The 16,376-nt window shown below is 40.1% G+C and overlaps 1 protein-coding gene across 4 annotated transcripts in view; it reads right to left on the minus strand.

Annotated features, from left to right (window-relative positions):
• The window catches only part of LOC102228716 (signal-induced proliferation-associated protein 1-like), a 53,632-nt gene extending 38,094 nt beyond the window's left edge, over nucleotides 1-15,538 (minus strand). Inside the window, exons 1-2 of one of the 4 annotated variants that reach the window (XM_023341775.1) lie at nucleotides 15,410-15,538; nucleotides 12,066-12,233 (exon numbers count right to left, since the gene is read on the minus strand). The gene's annotated coding sequence lies outside the window, so the exon portion shown is untranslated. Of the gene's footprint in view, nucleotides 1-5,652; nucleotides 5,757-12,065; nucleotides 12,375-15,409 lie in introns of those variants that run through there. The other 3 variants (XM_023341774.1, XM_005802901.2, XM_023341776.1) reach the window with 3 other exon arrangements.
• Nucleotides 15,539-16,376: the final 838 nt, after the last annotated feature.

The following is a 16,376-nucleotide window of genomic DNA, read 5'->3' on the forward strand; positions in this document are numbered from 1 at the left end:
TAAATCCATCTGATCTGCGATGGCTTCAGGGGTTAGTTGGAGAGAATCAGGGAACAAACAACAAAAATCTGAATTTCTGTTGAGATTTAGATCCAATATTACTCAGAGTCTGGAGACTGAACGCAGCAAAATGCGACTCTACAAAGTAAAGCCTGAGGGGGGTTTAATACAGGTGCATACTTCATTAGTCTATCACATTCAACAATTTGATGTTTCTGCTTTTCACAAGACAAAATGTGGAAAAGTTCAAAGGATATAAATACTTCTGCAAGGTACTGTATTCTTCTTCTTGGTGAAAATGGGGTGCCATTTCCGAAAAGGAAATCTATTTTTACACACATCTGGATCTTATTTATTAGATTGTGCCTCTTTCCCTTCTACCACCCTGCCTTTGTTCTTCTTGCTCCTGATTCATTTTGAAGGCCACTGCTGACCACTGCTAACTGATGACAGCAAGTACCGCTTCCACACTAAGCCTCGGACAAGGTTAACGAGGCTCTGGTGTAAAACGGACACAGGCGGATGTCACAGGAGAACAGAGTCAAACATGCCCCGTTTTGGGGAAGTCATGGCCGCTTGACTTCGTCTGTGCCTGCTCATGCAAGTCTGCGTCCTGTGAAACAGGAAGAGATGAGTGACTTTTGAACCCTCAAAGGATGGATGTCGTCATCCTCCCTGCACAACACTTCCACACCTTCAGGAGTCCAACGCTGGAGTGTGAATGAGCAGATTGTCTTACATTCATTCTCTCTACCATGTTATATAATAAAATTTAATCCTCATGGAAACATTTGGTTTGTTGAAAGGTAACCCCCCCCCCCAAAAAAAAACAAAACAAAAAAAAATCGATGGCTTATGGAGAAAACGGGAAAGCTTTACTGATTTGCGTCACCTCTTTGCAGCCAATTGATGCAAAGAGGTGCATCTCTTTGCAAAACTTTTACCAACTAAAAGTTTGGTAAAAGTTTTACTTTTTCCAACTAAAAACAGTTTAGTTATGTCACACCAGGTTGGAGCGGTTGTTCTGACCTCATCCTGAGTTGGGAAACATCTCTTTCCTGCACATACAACATTAAGTGTGACATCAACATGTGGTAACACCGCCATAACTTCTGCTTTAATTCTAACTTAAAACAAACAAAAAAGTAACCTGAAGAGGACAGTGGCATCTTGTGTCACTGTCTATCATAGTTAAAAGCTGCCTTGACCACAAGGTCTGAATCAATTCCTAACAATGATTGATTTTTGGGAAATTTAATGCCGGGCTCAGTTATTGATCGCACACAACCCTGCAACATCTGGGATCAGGTTGCGTTCCTGCTCTGCCTCTGAGTGTGTGACATTAAACTGCAGCAGATGAAATGCTTTTAGGGGAGTAAATGTGTATTAATGTGGCTGGATGTGATTCAGAAAATGAGTTCACTCTAATGCCCAACATTTTCTCACGGCATCTTCCATCTTCTCTGCTGAAACACTCCTCTCCCCTCCCCTCCACTCCCCTCCCAGCACCACCACACTGCGGACAGCTAACTGGGCCAAATCCAGAGGCTCCTAAGTGCTGGGCTCTCTCCTTTTTTGTCAAGTGATTTATCTCTCTCTTTTTAATTCAAGCTGTTTTGGAAAATGTCAGTTTGAGCTATCGATCCCTGCAGACACGTAATCTCTGGCAAATAATGCTCAACTGCCTGACAAGGAGATAACTGTTGAAGTGATGAACACCACAGCAGACTTTGGAGAATCTCAGAGAAATCTGTGGTGTGTTTGCTCTTGTTAGCAATAATCCTTCACGCGACAAATATTTGTCAAAGAAGGGCCTGCAATATGTGTTGCTGCTGGTAGAACATGTGGGCTGGTTTGTGGTGGCTGGTGCAGGAGAACGTTGTAGCTTGTAAGGCTATCCGGTCCTTGTATGTCCAAATAAAAGCGGAGTCCACATTCTTGGAACAAAGTCAAGCTTCTTCCCTGTGCATGTTGGACTCCGTCAGGGCTGCTCCTATGTCATTAATCTTGTTTGTGGTGTTCATGGATAAGATCTCAGTCATAGGCAGAAGGGTCAGTAACCTCAGGGTCTCAGCTTTTAGGAGACGGTGGGGTTCTGTTGGAAACTCCAGGCAATGACTGAAAGTGTTGGAGAGGTTCTTAGATGAGTGTAAAGAGGCTAAGATAAAAGTAAACTCTTCTAAATCTGAAGTTGTGGTTCTTAAACAGGAAAAAGATGGACTGCTCCCTCCAGGTCAGGGGGTCGGTTCCTGCCTCAAGTGGAGAAGTTCAAGTATCTTGGTGACTTGAACTTCATAAGTAACAGTATGTTAGAGAGGACGATGGACAGATAGATCAGGCTTTGTCTGTTGCTGCAACCGAAGAAAGAAGAGACTTGATTTACTTCCGATCCTAACCCGTTTATGAGATGTGGATTATAATTTAAAAAACAAAATCCATTGGACACGCTGCCGAAATTCGCTTCATTCACAGAAAACATAGCCTTCTGATCTTACCACTGAACTAACAACACGTTTTAGTTTGGTCTAAATTAGAGAAGTACATGACGATGATTCTTAATTGTCATTGCGTTGTCATTGTTTTCAATAAGAAACAACATGACAGGTTACAACATTTCAGGTGCCATGCATTCAAACTCTTTCTGGTTGGACCAGCCAGCTCTGCATTGGCCACACCTGATATAGAGATTAGCATCTGAGATGCTGAGGCGTAGGAGGAACGGTAGGAACATAGAGGATGATTTAAAAAGGACAGGAATTGTTACAACACTCAAAACAAACTATAATAAATGATAAATAATAATCAGGTTGTTTTTGTCTCAGTTTTTCCTTCCATAACAACTGATCGCTTGATGGATTACAATGAAAGCTCAATGCTCTATACACAAACTAGTTCAGGTGGTCAAGTATTTGGTGAATTATTCAGAAAATAGGTCAGGCTGCACTCCTGTTGGAGTCACTTCAAGCAATTTGTATGCGGAGATGAGGAAATCTTGAATAATCCAGTTAAAATGTCTGCCCAGCTAATCATGAATTTAGGTAAAATCATTAAGCCAATACACTACTACTACTCAAATACTGCAAAACCTGAGAAGAATTATCATTACATTTGGGACACAAAGCAGTTGTGTTGCTAATACCAGAGAATATTTCAGTATCAGAAGTATAGAAAGGTCACCCTGGAACATGATTTAATTAAAGCTGCCTTTAATATGTCATTCAAACCAAGGCAGATACACAATGGTGCAATTGCCTATAGGAGCATCCAGATTCTGCTACTTCTCCACATCAAATATAACTACCTAAGGTAGTTTAGGTACCTGATCTTCCACTTTATTTGAAGGTTTTGCAGGATTGTCCCTCAGAAAGGAGACCCTGGACTTTCTGGAGGGACTATATAACCCTTCAGGCCTTTGGATCTTCCTTAAGATTTCCTCCAGACTGAATATGAGGCTGTTGTTAGGGATGCCTGGGTTTCCCACCCTGAATCTGTTATCTTCACCTGTTAGCCATGTTTGGATAGATGAATCAAAACTGATTGAATTACTTCCACAGAAAGATTTACAGAAGCTTGATAATGACACATTAATTTGAAACAGGCACGTTAAAGTGGGGAACATCTAAAACATTGAGACTATTCTATTCCCCTAATTAAAAATGCAGCAGTTTATTATTCCTGTCAAATAAAACAATTTCCAAAGGATTTTGTTTCTTTTTAAGCATGTTATCGCTGGTGTCGTTTCAGAGAAGGGTGTTAATGTCCTAAAAAAGCAGTCTGCTGTGATTGTTATATGTTGAGGTCCCGACTTCTGTTTGGCTCCTAAGTATAACTTGACATTAAGACTTCTGACTAATACATTATTCATACGGCTGGACGAAAGAGGGCGAGGGTTACTGTCAGATTAATAATTCATGAGCTGGATGGAGCTGATTTGTTATGATTTATATCTAAGTCTGCAGTGGACGTCTCAGAAGATCTCGTGTGTTACAGTAAAACCTGTCTCTGTAAAGGTCACTTTCCGTGTGACGTTGGTCTGTGTCTGGTGCAGTTTCACTTCTTCTTTTGTCTGCCTTTTTCGAAAGAAACAGTTACGCTACAGAATAGTCAGAGCAACTTATACTGTCCCTTATTGAAGGATTCGTACCTTGTAAACCATACGAAATAACAGCAACAATCCTCAATTAGTTTTATCGGGATTTTACATACACAGAACAGAGCACAATTGAGAAATACGAGGAAAGATAACATCTGAATAATAGGCAAATTAGACCAAAACGCAACCTTTCGACCTCTATGCAAAACAGAAAACGAACACTGTTCATAACCCTGAACATACCATCCTGACTGACAGTGAAGCCTTGGTAGTTGCAGCATTGTTTTGGGGATGTCAATCTTGTTAGAAGCTGCAAAAAAAAACCTGGACATTAACGTGCTAGACTGGCCTAGTCAAAGTCTAGACCTAAATTCAATTGAAAATCTGTTCATGCTGCACCTAATCTGTCCTACATTAAACTGTTTAGCATCAAAGAACAAGCAAATAGTTCAGTCTGAGTGGAAAGTTTAGAAAGCCTTTAGGGAATAGCATTGTATTTATTAAAATGCAACTTCCTCTTCAAACCATTAGTGGTTATTTCTGAGCTAGTCCTGACCTACCGTGCGTGCCGTTCAGAAGGCACCAAACTCAAACTATTGTCTGACATGTTACTTGCTGCTACTTCCTGTGTATCTGAAAATACACCTTGTGGGTAGATCATGAGCGCGGCTGAGCAGGCGGAGAGATTGAGGGCTGGAGCGTAGCTGAAAAGTGTTTCTGTGTGAGTTTGGTGATTCGTCCGAGCCTCGTATCTGTGGCTCACTGTCCCCACAGAGGCAGGAAGAGCAGCTGTCCTGCTGCGGCCACTCTCTGCATGCATGTGTGTGTTGGCGGGCGTTTGTGACCCTCGAGCTTCATGACTGTAGCTATTATGTTGGGCTCAATGCCTCACTGTTGCTCCATCATCATCTGTGCGAACCCAAAAGAGATTGCTCAATATTGCCTAAACAGCACACTGAAGCGTTTTGAATCCACCTTGTCTGCTTTCAGAGGAAGAGAGGCTGACCTCCTCCGCTTCCTCAAAGTCTCTGTCGAGCACTGAAATGCAGCCGAGCGTACGCGGGACAGCTGCACGGCCAACACATCTCCATTTGTCGCTTATGTTCTTTGTTTACCAGCAAGCCGAACTAAAAACCGTCGTTGCTTCCTTTAAATGAGTGTTGATTATGAGTAAAGGTATCAGCTAAGAGGGGTCGCTCCGTAATGGCTGCCATTTAACTTACAAGCTACATTGGTTCCATCCATGTCCATTATAAGCTCAGTGTTTATTTGCTTCTCCAAATAATGGCTCTCATTATTTGGAGAAACAGATTGATGTGTCCTGCTGGATTTGGTGGCACTGGCATCACTCTAGGTTATTCTTTCTGCTTTTACAGCGAGGAGAGGAAATAACAGCTTTTCTTCTAACTATACAACTTTAAATGTTTTACAAGAGGAATTATGATTGGGCGTTTGAGCTATGGAGGTTTTTTTAAAAAAAACCTTAGAGAAGCCATCAAAAATCAAGCAAGCTTGGAAACAATTTGCAGAACTAGCAAAACAAATAAAAAATTACTCACCTGCATCTGAGGAAAAATCCCAAATCTAAACTGTTTATATGAGTTAATGTGACAAACACATGCTGCTGCAGCTCACTTCTCCTAGCCTTGTGTCAATTGTATCAGCATTACTGCACCTTTTGACCTAGACAAAAAAAAAGCACCGATCTGTTAACTGGTGACGCAAATGGCGGCTGACTTTTTGCAGCTTTGCTGTGATGGAACATGTGCATACAAGGAACATGTTCTGCACATCTGTGGTTTTCACATCTGTGTCAGTCTGAGGTATCTGCACACGAATAGAAAAAGAAGGAAGCAATAGTACCTGTATGCATGGCTCAAACCTGTCTGTATGTTTAGTTCACTTATTAGTTCTGTGTTAATGAAAATGACTGAAAAAAAGGGGAAGTGAAACAGAGCTGAAATTCAGAAGCAAAAACAAGAAACCAAAACAGTCCCTCTTCCCCCTGTATGTCACCAAGCTTACATCTCTGTCAGTGTGCTGAGTGTGGTCACCGCTTGGCCTTCGTAATAGGACATAGGACAGAACGCGTACAGTCTGAAACCGCTCTCACTTCTTTATTAGAAACGCCTTTTTACGTGCAAATGAAACAGTCTGAGAGAGCAACTTCCTCCTCCACGCTCGTGAGAAGGGGCCGTTCGACGTGAAACAAACGCAGTGACGATCGTTCATATTTCGCACATTGCTCCCAGAATAGCAAGCTCTGTGAGAGTATTTTTAAACTGCGATCGGAATGGCATGCCTTCTGCCTTTTTTCAATCTTCATCGACCACGTATTATGATAGAGTGACGTGGCGCCTGGATGAATGGCTGGTCCCGGTTTGCTTTCAGTAGCTCTCAATGCCCCTGAGTGCACTTCTTCAGTAATAACGGCGAGAACAATGACAAAGAGCCACTGCACCACGAAATGGCTTAACGTGTGTATGACACTGCTGAGAGGGACGTAGGGACAGCGTGAATATATTTGGTTTGCATCAGATTCTTACATAAAAATAAAAAAACCCAATATTTTATTACGTCAGGGTTTGTCTCTAAAAACTGAACTATGTAAACAGCAACTAAAGTGACTTAAAAAGGTTTTACATTCCTTGATTATGTTTAAAATATTTGACAGTAGAAGGGCAGTGACATAAATTACTAACAGAAGATGAAAGATTCCAGATATGTATTTGCTGATTTGGTGAAAACCATGTATTGTTTTTTTTCTGCTTTAGATTACAAACAAATATATTGAAGCTTGTGGTTGTGATGTGACAAAATGTCAAAAGGTATAAGGGCTATAAAGACTTTTGCAAGAGTCTGTATCTTAATAACTGAAATAGTTATAAAGGGTCATTTAAAGGTGCAGTATTATTATTATTTAAAAGAATATATGATTTTACATTTTTTGTTAAAACTGTCAACATGTTGTAAAAGTATGAGGCAAATAATCTGTGAAATAAAAAAAAAAATTGTTTCTCTCCCATCTCCCTGTGGCTCTACTGCCATCGCTCAGTCAGAAACAACCAATCAGAACCAGGAGGAGGGTCTCAGCGCTGTCCATTAAGATTGTGTATGTGCTTGCTCTGTGCTGGTACAGCTCCTTTCACACAATTGAGCCTGAATGCTCAAGCTAGTTAGCATGGACATCTATAAACTGTTTTTCTGTAATGTTAAGTTGTTTTTACACGATTAGCACAACATTAAACGAGCATGATTGACAGCGCTAAGACACTCCTCCTGGCTGTGATTGGTTGTTTCTGACCGAGCGGTGTATTTCTGCAGATGGCAGCAGGACCACAGGGAAGAGGCAGAGGAGCTATTGCAACATAGTGACACCTTTAACAAATATGCAAAATATACTGTAGATTTTTTTTAATAAAACTTACCTATTGCAGTTTTAACAACAATAATTATGCAAATCAAACACGATTGACCAGTTTGTCTTCTCATTCCTGAACCAGACTAAAATGGTTGACAGATTATTTTTCCAGTGTTAAGTCAGTGGCTGTTCCTCCAATGTGTAAGTTAGAAAAGTCTAAACATTTTGTCTTGCGCAGACAATGAGGCTTGTAAAATCCATAAGAGACATTTTAATAGAAAAAGCATCAAGATGGTTATTTTGAAAAGCACAGGCCTCCACAAATAATAAAATGGCCGCAGCTGAGTAGATATTTATCATACTTCTCAATCTCTTAATCTCCAGGTGACCCTGAACATCACGGCGCCTTCACCTACACTTAATGTTTCTTTCCGCTACATGTTATTTAGGAGGAAAAAACCGATTACCAAAGGACCAGTGGCGCATTGAGGCCAGGTAAGAGCCTAGAGAACAGGCTGAGAGGATTCACCCAGCAGCTCGTATCGGAGGCATCCTGCCATCCGATGAGGGGGAGGCTCAGCTTGTCAAGCTGCCTTCCTCACTGTGAGCCCCTACAGGGAGCCTGGCAGGGCGTAGTCACACAAAAAAAACTCCTAAAAAAAACACGGATGATATAATGCTGACTCAGCCCAGAGCAAAATCTGCCTAGTAACGTCCCGATATTTAAATCCTACATGATAATCTTGTGCAGCACAAACTGAAAGCAGACAACTGTGTAGGTTGTAGAAGCCTGGAAAGCAAAAAAAATGCAGAAATTTGGCTGGTAGATTTTGTTTTTGACCCACAGCAAAATATCCCAGATACCAGCAAACACCCACTCATTATGGTTCTTTTTATTGATTTAAGTCTGATATATTATCCTTTTTTAACTCCAGTTATTTATGTTACTTGATATTTATGTGTTAATGTAATCTCATTTTCCCCCTTTTAATGGGTTTACTTCTTTTTACCAAGCTTTAGATATCATACATTTTTTTAAATTTCTACTTTTTTTAGTTTTGCATGTTTTGTTTGCCTTTTATTCTCCACTTTTATCAAATCGTCAGGCTTCCCCCATCACAGATAAAGGTATTTCTTTGTTTGCTATTGCCATTTCAACACTTTATGTTTTACTCTGAAATCTCTCTGGGGAAAAGTGCTTCAGAAATAAAGACTGACTAGCAAAAAAATTGTAATTTTGCTCTGGTAAAAATAGTATTTACTTTCATTTAAATCTCATATTGACTGTATAAAACCTCGGCCAACAGATGCAACATGTACGGTATATCTGGAAGATGAAACACAAATGGAAAAGTACGTGAAAAAACAAGTACATCCCCACACACCACTGACATTTGTGAGGAAAAAACTCAACACATCTAAACGGATTCAGGGGAATTCACACTTGATTCAGGAGTTGAAAGGTCAATCGAAAAGACCAAATCATCAACTCTCCATCACCATTTTTAAGAGCTGCCTGATTTTTCTGCTGATTGGTAGTTTGGTTTTATACTGTCATATTCTTCTCAGAAAGAAGTAACTTTCTCTTGGAAATCCTTTCAAACAAATCATATTTGTTAGATGTTCTTTCCAATCGTCCCTCCTTATACTGGCCAGTTATTGTCATGATTTAGCTCCATTTTTTCAGCCTAATTTATCCCAGGAAAAAGAAGCTTAAAGTCTGATAGTTCAACCAACTTCTACTCAAGCATTCAAGACTCAAGATAATGTCGTGTTTTCATGCCTGTTCTGTGGAAATTCCACTGGGGCGTGAATATTACTACGTAACGTGTTGATTTAGGTCTGTGTGAATATGGGATTGTAATTTCTCTGAGAATTTGGAGGGACATCCACTCCTATCCACGCAAAAAGCTTAAAATTTCACACTTATGTTTCATATTTTCTTTGCAGCTGAATGAAAATCTTAAAATGACCTTCTGTGGTTTTTCCCAGATTGATGAGCAGCAATAGTTATTTACCTACATCCACCATTCTCTTTCCTTACTTTGTAAAAGCCAACACACACCCACAGACTCTACAGCAAAAAAACTGCAGTATTTATGGAGATTTTCTCACTTGCTCACAAATAATTAATTAACTGCATTGAACAAAAAGCTCCTGGCTGCTAATTTATCCTTTAAATGCAAGGATAGCAGTAGAAATGCACAATGATTTTCAGATGTAGCTTTTTCTTCTTTGGCTCAGAAGTTAGATGAAAATAATTACTGAATCTGGAAGAGACAGAATCAGTTATTTTATACTCTGACAAACTAAACTAAGTGTTCAGGCTGCACTGTCGAATTATTAAGAATTTAACATAATAATAATGCAATGTTTGAATCATTAAATGTCTATCAGAATTGAGATCATAGAAAGAGAATAGACAAAAGGCGATATGTAAGAGCAGAACTACTTTTCACTCCATTCAAGAGACAAAAAAGGAACAGAAAAAAAATCTACAAATAATTAATTGTTTTATCATTTCAAATCAAACGGTTATTTGCATTTTTATTCTCGAAAACTCTCACCTGCCCTTCCCACCAACACAAAGTGCTTTCACTCTCAAAGCACAGGCTAAAATAATTGGTTGAGGTGATTAGATTACAAAAAATAATGAAAACCAATTTAATCTAATTGCCACACTATAATAAGTGGAGTACATTTCCATTAGTGTGACTTTTAAAACCTCTTTCCCGGGGAGAACTGCAAGCAAAATTTAGTCGTTTAAATGTAAAATGGTAGGAACCAAAAATAAATTATAACTTAGAAATCAAACAAAAGGCTTCAGTTATTTTTGGTAATTTACTCATTTAGATTACATTTGGTTCTATGCTATGTAGATCTAAAACAATTAAAACGGTTTTATAACTTAAATCTGTTTGGTGAGTGAAACACAGCCTTACAAAAGTATTCAGCCCTGTGAACTTTTGAATTTGTCACCAGAAAATTTGACATATTTTATTTTATAGAGCAACAAAACCGGAAGAAAAAAAAGATACATGGTTTTTAGAAATATGTGCAGTGGGAAACTGCAAATTTGACTTAAAAAGGTTTCCTACGTGCCCCACTTTTATAGAGGGGGGCAGATTTGTGAGGAACACAAGCAATTATTATCCTGTCAACAATTTCTCCAGAGATACAGAAGACCTTAAATCTCTGGTCCTTCTGGGTTTGTTGGCTGATTCTCTAATGAACCAACACTTGACGAAGCTGATTTATTTCTGAATGATGGACTGTACAGTGCTGTTTGTCATACAATCCCAGTAAAACACATCAAAATCTGTAGCTGTAATGCAGCAAATCGTGAAACAAATTCAGAAGTATGAATATATTTACAAGGCCGGGAAATTTCACTGTTTTTAGGTCTGATGTAAAGAGGAGGGCAGAAATATAAATGTCATCAGCAGCTAAATTTAAAGGTCAGTCTGTGTTGTTCGAGCACCATCATGCACTTGATGCTGAAATATTTGTTAGGGTGAGCATCTGCAGGAGGAGAACAACAAGGTGGATTTTTCAAGTTAAAGTCGACCCTGGTAAAAAGAAAGAACAAACCCTTCCCGTCCTGTCAGCTCAAGCTGCATTTCATCCCTCAACATGTTGACACCAACCACAGCGAACACCAGCCTGGACAAGGAGTCATGATGCTCAATGTAAATGAAATGGCCCATCCTTTGAGTGCACTGGCTTACATAAGCCGCCGCTGCCTGCCTTCCTGCCGCTCAGCTTTTCTTTTTGCAGCCTCTGTAAGGACCCCGTATCCCTGACGCACAGTCCCATGTTTAAACCAGTCAAGGATGAAGAGCCTGACTCCTGCATCCCTCATTTTCTCTGCCACCTTGAAAACAACACCCTGGTCCAGGTTGCGCGTCTCCCTTCCATCATCGTCTCTGCAAATCATTCCAGACTGACGGAGCAGGATTTGAAAACATGAAACATATGGATGCTCTCTTTGTTATCCCTGCATCTTTCATTTTCTAAGTGTCCCCCCACCCCCAATCCATCCATCCATCCTCCCCCTGCTCCCTCCACCTTGCCCCTCATCTCTGAGTCCTGCAGCCAGAAGCGCTCAAGGTTTCGCAGCGCCTTCTTGACAATGTCATAACACTGGTTTTTAAGACAATCGCCTCGTTGGAGGGCACACAATGGAGGGAGACAGGATAGAATGTGTGTGTTTGTGAGTGTGAAGGGGTAGATGATAAAGGAGGAGGTAGAGGGGGGGTGTATTAGTGTCGGAATAGGAGGAGAGGAGGGCAGGCCTGGGATGAAATGCGACAAAGGTTGTGAGGTGCTTTCAAATGTCCAATGTCGTGAGTGAATTTTTAAGGTTTGATGCATTTCTAACTGAGGAGAACGTGATTTCCAGGGAGGTGACAGAAACACAAAGGGCATGAGGCAGAGGGGGGAGGATGCCTGCTCGTTATTTCGTATCCCCTACATTGTCTCTGAATGGATGGGGAGCCTGAAAGAGCACACGCGTGCCGATACAGAGGAAACACGGTCCCATCCGTCCAGATTCATTATCAGCACAAAGAGGACGCAGGCGGGCCGGGAGCGCAGAAAGACGAGGCTTACCTCCACATTTCAGTCCTGCTCGACCCTGCCTTGTTCCATCCTGTTCCTCTCTGCCGACTCGCTCTCCTTCTCTCCCCATGACAGCATTTTTCTGCTATCTATCTCCACGGTGAGGCAGCTCGTTCCTCCTGCCGCCGCGGTTCCTCCCCAGGGCTGTCCTCCCTTCCTCTAAACCAAAAAGGAAAAAAAAAAAGAAAGAAGAATCGCGAAATAGCTCGCAGCACACACACACACACACACTTCCCGATCCCCGCGCCTACAGGCGAGCTCCTCTGTGCTGTTTGCTGAAGTCAAGAAGAGGCAGGTTGATTTGTGCTGCCCTCTCTCCCTCCCTCCCTCTTTCTCTCCCTTCTCGCTTTGCTCCATTCACATCACAGAAAAGCCGTCCCCCTCTTTCTCCGACTCCCTCCCTTTTTCTCTCCCTCCTACCCTCCTCCTTGTCGGAGAGACGGACAGACCGCAGCGGCAGAGAGGAGGGCCGACACCGACGTGCAAAGAGGGTCACTTTAAACATTTGCAGAAGCACATGCTCAATAGGCTTAAACAACAACACAAGATGACAAAAAGAAACGTGGTGGGATGTTGGATGCTGACGCAATATGTTGAAATAACTACTTCTGCTCATTTACTCCCATTTGTGGAGAACTTTTTAAAAAATGCTATGCGGTCCCCTAAGACAATTTGGGAATAAAAACCAAGTTGGGTGATGAGGAATGTATTTCTAAAGGACTCCACAAAACATAAACATAAAAGCACACTGGAAAAAAGATAGCTGCTCATAGTAAGATAATTTTATTTATGTAGCACATTTTCAGCAACAAGCAGTTCAAAGTGCCTTACATGAACCAGAAGGAAATACAAACAAAACCAAAAAAAAAAAGACGAATTAGTTAAAGTATAAAACTACATCTTGGTTCCCCATGTTTAATAAGAATAAGGAGTCCATAATTTATAAACTAGTAGAGGTTTCTCTGGATCTAAAGTTTGTTTTGGAGTAAAGAGTTAAAAAACTAGATGTTGGTTCCAATTGTTCTGGGTTGACTTCTAGATTTGAATAAAGTTAAATGTTGGTTCTCCATGTTTGATTCTTGTTCTGGGTTGCTAAGTAATAAACTAACAGAAGTTTCTCTAGGTCTTGCTCCGATATTAAAACCATAAAGCTACATGTTGGTCTAAGTAATAAGTACTACACAATTTATCAAAGTTTTAAACTAAAAGCTAAATGTTGGTTGGTTCTCCGTCTTTAATTTCTGTTCAGGAAACAAGAATCAAAAGTAGAGAACCAATGTTTGCTTTTTTTTATTAGCCTGAACTACTGAACATTACAGAGTTAGAGTGACTAGATTCTGAGTTCATCCTAACACGGTTTGACTCTGACAGGACTTGCTTAGGACTTGGAGGCAGAGCTGAATATCCAGGCTTGTATCAATGACATGCAGAGCTATGAAAAAGTATTTCAGATTTATTTTTTTCTCCACTTTTGTTGCACCAAAATGTTTCAGATTGTAAAACAAATTTTCATACAAGACAAAGAAAACCAGAGTGAACATAAAAATGTAGTTTTCAAATGAAAATTTCATTTCAGAATCAACAATATTGGCTACGTTTGTGCAAAACAAACAAGGAAATTGATCCACATTTTGAATCTAAACATCAAAAATATGATATGAAATAATAGATTTTTATGTAAGTGTGTGTATATACAGTGTTTTACCAAAGAAGGTCATATTAATGCAACCTGAACAACCAAGAAACCTGCATGGCGAGAAGAAGCCCTGTCTGTGGTTTCTGGATCTGAACAACAAAATATAAACAGTCTGTGTCCAGGATGTGCGGGGTCTGCAGAGAGGTTAGCTGCCTTTCCCCTGACCTGATGATCTTCTCCGCAGATTATTTTTTGCTGTTTTTGCCTGTTACGCTTTGTTGCTTAGCATCACACAATGACAGACGTGTAAAAGATAAAGTTGATAACCTCTAATGTGGCAGGTTGCACTTCCTGAGTTGCCAAAGAAAGTTTAAGTGTATCTCAATTTCTGAGAAAGGGTAATACCTTAGAGCCAAAGGTGATCTTCTTAAGGGGAAAATGTTATACAGGGTTTTTCCCAAGTGTACTATAAGCCTGGCGGGCCACCAGGCCAAGCTTTGCTTATTTCTTTAATTTTTTTTCATGTTTGCATTTTTAAGACTTTATAGTTGGTGTTCATGTATTAATCTTCCAGTCTTTCAACAACACATAATTATCAAGTGATATTTAAAATTTCTTGTCAACTTTAAACATTTTTTAACTCAAAAACACAACGGGCTGCTGGATGAACGATTGCCCTGTCACCCAACCACAGGGCTTAGCAAATTTTCTGGAATAAAAATTTGCTAAGTTATGCATATCCAAATCAAACCCTTTTATAAAAAGGAATTGCATCTTGTAACATTTGCTAACATTTTTTGGAGAGATTAGCTCAAATTTACTTAAGGCCATTCGACATGAACAGTAAAATCAAGGAATCTCCTAAATGGGACCTAACAAGATGAAATAGGTTAAAAAATCTCAGAAAGTGTCACATCATGTCCTGATCTAAAGACATTCAAGAACAGATAAAGTCTTTTGAAGTCGGTTAGTCTGAAAGTGGTTAAAAAGACGTTTCTAAGGCGTCAGGCTTCAACAAACCGCAGTGAGAACAATTATCCACTGCAGACCAAAACATCCAAAGGCAAGCAGACCTCTCTTCACTCATAAGGTTCATGATGCAACCATCAGAAAATGACTGAGCAAAAAAATGGCATCCATGGGAAAGTTTTGGGATCTTAACAAAGCAAAAACAACTAAAAAATCCCTCACCAATGGTAGTCGAAAGCCATCTCGATTTGTGGGAAAACATGTGGTGTGAAACAGCTTTCGAGAAAAATACCATCAAAACAGCAGTCAAATATACTGTATATGTATCATTAAAATGTATGTAATAATATGAAAAAAAAAATTTAAGTGAAAAAAATTCATAAATCTATAAGGGTGTAAATAAATTTTCTAAACCGAGTTTGATTAATTTTGCAGAAAGGTCTGGCTTGTAGTGTTAAGACCACCTACATGCACCAAAACTGATGTTTCTGCACACAAGAGATAAAGACACAAAAGCTGCAGGGGCAAAGGTGAAAGTGGGAGTGTGTGCATCTGTGTGACAGTGTGTTTATTTATAAAGACCTCTGTGTACGTCCTAAGTGTGAGGCCAGTGCGGTTTGAGATCATCGCAACACTCAACCTGCTTAGCAGCAATGAGATTACAGGAGTTTAACCCCGTTGTTTTCCATCCCCATAATCATCCAGCACGGCATCGAAAGGAACAACATACCTGCAAATTTGAGCAAATCGTTTGGTGATGCTCAAGGAGAGGATGAGTCACTCTGCTTAACCTCAGCACAGTGTCCGGCACCATCCCCCTAATGACAGCGTGGAGGTTCGTCCTGGCCGTAACATATGGCTGCGTGTGTGCGGGGGTGTGTGGGTGTGTGTGTGCTATGAGGTCAACAGCTCCGGTCTGAGGTTGGGGGCAGGGAAGGAGGAGAGGCCTGCCGTGTTGGTGGAGTGTGTCTTGGGAAGATAAGAAAATTACAAACAGAGGCAGGAGATGATAGTTAAAACAGTTTTCTAACAAACAAGCTCATGTCTTGGTGTGCCAATTAATGGTTAGAGGATTAATTTTTAATGTGTTTTAATCAGAGAGGTGATTCTTAAAAGGAAAAATCCTCACGGCCTACAAGAACAGAAAATCATGTTACATTTTGACTGAGCTCCATTTACTTATATCATACCAAAATGAATCTTACTGACTAAAAGAAATAAAACCAGCATTGATTATAACTCCTTTTCACACTGGTCCAACCCCCCCAGATTGTGACACAACCAACCCTAGCACTTCCAGATACACATGATCTCAATATCTACTTTCAAGCTGGTGGCATTTTGACCAAAAACATGAATTAACTATCTTTGGTTTTTGAAGGTAAACTTCCCAACAACACTGTCCGATGTTACAGTGACACCATGTGGACATGCACTTATTAAAATAAGAATGGATTCATACATTTAAAGGTATACTGTACTTCAAGAAACCAATTTTTCTATAAAAAGTAACTTTTAGTCATTCTATTTAAAAAGCAAAACTCCTGTTAAAGAGCCATCACTGTGTTATATTTCAAGCAATTATTTCTGCTAACATTGAAGATTAAGGTTTACAGCTAACAGAGTAAAACATTGAGATGCATTGAAAAGCATCATGTACTGTACAGTTTATGCACTGAATATCTGGTTGAGGTTCC

The sequence above is a fragment of the Xiphophorus maculatus genome, chromosome 11 (assembly GCF_002775205.1).
Source record: "Xiphophorus maculatus strain JP 163 A chromosome 11, X_maculatus-5.0-male, whole genome shotgun sequence".
In the NCBI taxonomy this organism is placed as follows: domain Eukaryota; kingdom Metazoa; phylum Chordata; class Actinopteri; order Cyprinodontiformes; family Poeciliidae; genus Xiphophorus; species Xiphophorus maculatus.